Source organism: Maylandia zebra, linkage group LG16 (genome assembly GCF_041146795.1).
Source record: "Maylandia zebra isolate NMK-2024a linkage group LG16, Mzebra_GT3a, whole genome shotgun sequence".
NCBI lineage: Eukaryota > Metazoa > Chordata > Actinopteri > Cichliformes > Cichlidae > Maylandia > Maylandia zebra.
Genome location: NC_135182.1, coordinates 339,279 through 343,144, shown reverse-complemented (window position 1 = coordinate 343,144; position 3,866 = coordinate 339,279). Strand labels below are relative to the sequence as shown.

Genomic DNA, 3,866 nt, shown 5'->3' with positions numbered 1-3,866 from the left:
GCAGAGGGGGGAACATAAACAGCCACCAAGATGACGTGAGAGAATTCCCTGGGTAAATAATACGGCCTGAGTCCAACAGCACACAGTTCAGTGTCCGGGCAACAAATCCTTTCTTTGATTGTTATGTTGGCAGGGTTACACCACCGGTTGTTAACTAAAACAGCAAGCCCACCTCCTTTACGCTTACCGCTAGCGATGCTGTCCCTGTCCGCCCGAACAGTGTGGAAGCCTTCCACGGAAGCATTCTCATCGGGAATGACCTGGTGCAGCCATGATTCGGTGAAACACATCAGGCTACACTCTCGGTATTCCCTCTGACTCCGTACCAGTGCTGAGAGCTCGTCGATTTTAATTGCCAACGATCGCACATTTCCCATCACGATAGACGGCAGACACGGTTTAAACCTCCTCCTCGCTTCGAGCCTCCGCTGTCTCACCGTCACCTTTTTTCTTCTCTTCTGTCCTTGACCTCTGCATCCCCGATGTGTTTTCCTCCAAATTTCAGCTGGTACTTCTGCGGGCCTGGCCAGCGAGCCGGCCGGCATCAGGGCGATCAGCTGATCTCTGGAGTAAACAGTCCGTGCGTGTAGGAGATGTGCCGCGGTCCCGTTCCATGATAAAAGTAACAGTTCCACGGCCACCAGAAGAACAAAAACTCTCTCAATCCACATGATTGAGTAAGAGATAGAAAACGGAGGAAAATACAAGTCAGAAAAAAAAAGAATACGTAAGAAAAAAGAGCTAAACTAAGAGAAAAGCAGGAGCGACTGTAACAGGCTGCACGCTGGTTGGCGCATGCGCACTGGAAATATAAATGTTTAAATGTGGCCTCAGGTAAAGACAGGAAAAGAGACTATTACAAATTCAACTGCATCAGAGCTGGAAAAAAAAAGTCGAAACAGCTACAGAGCAGTGGGCTGTAAGGCCTATGTTTCATTTAAAGTACTCAAATGTTGGAAAGACCACACAGTCATCGTGCAGCGTACATATGATAAGCATGATGGGCATGATCCTTCGGACCCAAAAGACGCACATTTCAACAATATTTCCAGTGATTTGAGGAGGAAGATTGAGGAACTGCTTTCCCTTGGAACTAAGCCAGCCATCATACTAACCGAATGTCATAAATGGGCCAAAGAACATGGACACAGAGATCTTCACAACAGAGAGCATTTTGTCACACCACGTGACATTGACAGTGTTAGAACCTGCATGATGAGGAAGAAGCACTTTAACTGTGGAGACAGTCAATGTGTACATACCTTACTTAATGGAAAACATCAAGAACATGTTCTCTTCTATCAACCATACACATCTGACCAAGAACTAATGATTGTTTTGCAGACACCTGTAATGAAATCAAACATGGAGAACTATGCAAAACAGTTAGTATTTGTTGACACCACGCACTGCGTTAACCAGTATTCATTTCCCTTATTCACACTTGTTGTAAGAGATGATCATGGGCATGGAGTCCCTGTGGCCTATGCTATTGTCAGCAACGAAAGTCAGAAAACCCTGGAAACTGTTCTTGGAATAGTTTGTGAGCTTTTCACAACTTCCCCGAGGTAAATAATACATTGACAGCTATTAATTTTGAAATAATTCCTTTTCAAAAAAGTTATAACATGCCAGAATCTAATGCTATAGCTGCAGCATGGGCTGCAAAAACTTTCCTTTCCAGTTGTTAAAGTTATTCCTATAGGCTGTATGCAGTATTTTATATATCTACTTGTGAGTTGAAATGTTTAATTTGGCATTGAAGTGGTGCTTTGAGATAGCAAAAACATTTTCATACTGTTTAATCTCATTTAGTGTTTTCTTTTTTTCTGTAGAGCATTTATGGTTGACAAAGACTTTGCGGAAATAAATGCTTTGCAGAAGGTTTTTCCAGAGTCAGCTATCCTTCTATGCTGGTACCATGTCTTGCAGGTAAACCACATTGTTTTCTTTTCACGTTGTCTAAGATGGACCTGAAACACATTTTTACAACAGGGTCCTGTTGTTATGATTTGCCTCATTGTGATATTCACCTACTCAGGTTAATGAATATAAAGGGATAAAATGTTGAGTGACTTTGTCCATCCATTTAAGACCACAGTGCACTCATCTTCTGGTGGCTGCTTCCCAAAGCTCTTTTTAACATTTAAAAATACGTTTGCCTGGTTGATTTCTGTAATGCACAGGTCCTCTTGTCCAGTGAGTGACAAAGTTATTTTTGGACGTCAGCTTTCTTTTATGCTTTTTGTACAGCTGCTCCTCTGTCTCTCTCTCCAGATTAACTTTTTTTCTCTTACATTCACAGGCTGTTAATCGATGGCTTTCAAAATCAGAGTCCGGGGTCCATGGGCTTTCTAACACCCAAAAGAGAAATTAAATCATTTCTTTCTTTTGTAAGCTGAAAGCTTGCACATCTGTAAGTGTAATTTGTCTATTTCACATTTTGATTTCTTGATTACACTAAGAGCATAATAACTTTCAGTTGCTAAAAAAAGTTACAGAGAGATACAAAATAGATTTTTGAAACAATTTCTAAAACTGGCTTCTTATCTTGCTTATCAAAACAAGTACTTAAGCTGTGCAGACCATCATTGTGTCACCCACTGTGCAGGAGAACTTGTGAGTGGGATTCTTTCACAGACAGATGCTGAAACCAAATATGCTTATAGGTTTAGTGTTCCTTCTTAGCCATTGTAAGGTAAGAAATAATTGCTTCTTAATACAAAAAGACGACATATTATTAATAACTTAAAATTCTTAATGTTATTCAATAAAAGGAAAAGGGCTTCAATACATAATATTAAAGATTTCAATAGGTCTGTTAAATGGATTGAAATATATTCTGTTGCATCCAATTCTCTTAGGAGGACGACTTTAAAGCCACATCAGCAGAGTTCTGCCAGACATTTAAGCAATACCCTTTGGTGTGCCAGTATTTTCAGAAGCACTGGGAAGGCATTGGCCACATGTGGTGTGACTACGGCCGTCGCTTCAGTCACGCTCGTTCTGAAACAAACAATGTGATTGAAAGGTATGATTTATTATTTTGACCTCATTCGATTGTATTGCTGAAAAAAAGATATTATGCTTTAATCCAAGAGGCTAAACTGAGTAGGTTCGTCATGTCATTGCCAGAACAGGTTTTAGGCAAATCCTTTAAATTCTAGCAGCGTTTTTTATGTTATCACAACAAAAAACAGAGTAGGTGGATTTGCCTAAATCAGCTAAACCGGCACAGAGCATTCCTTTATAAAAGACCTGTGCAATAGGTATTCCAATTTTTAAAAAAATAATACAGTCTTGATTTAAACTTTAAATTCCTTCAATTACAGTTACTAATCATTTCAAATAACTGTTTTTCAGATTTTTCCACCGCCTGAAATACCAGTTTTTATCTGGCTACACGAATAGGCGTCTGGATGATCTGATTGAAGTGCTCCTAGGGAAGGCCGACGACTACTTCTCAGTCATAAAAACCCTGCAAGATGTGGGCCGCATGAAAAACAGGTTTGCTGACACCTTGTCTCAAGTTTCAGACTCTGCTTCAAGACTGATGGAAAGTGGTTGGGCTCTTAAAATTACAGTCAAGAACAGCCATGGAGTTAATGCATATCAAGTCCCATCTGAGTCAAGAGAAGACATAGTGTATGATGTCTGCCCTGTTGAGTCCTACTGCAACTGTACATATGGCTTACGAGGACTTCTTTTCAAGCATCTAGTGTTACTTGCAAAATTAGCAGAGGTTGACAATGACATCTATCCAAACATGGAAACAGACATTTCTACCTTGGCAAGAATTGCAGTGAAAGAAAGGCATTACTTTGTACACTGTGAGGACTTGAAAGTGATAAAAATGCCAAGTTTGT

General features: G+C 40.2%; 1 long non-coding RNA gene across 1 annotated transcript; it reads left to right on the top strand.

The window, feature by feature from the left end:
* Positions 1-1,672: 1,672 nt before the first annotated feature.
* On the top strand, positions 1,673-3,866 carry LOC112430909 (uncharacterized). The gene is made up of 4 exons (XR_003022231.2): positions 1,673-1,932; positions 2,306-2,416; positions 2,865-3,031; positions 3,364-3,866. It is a non-coding gene; the product is annotated as an uncharacterized LOC112430909 (long non-coding RNA).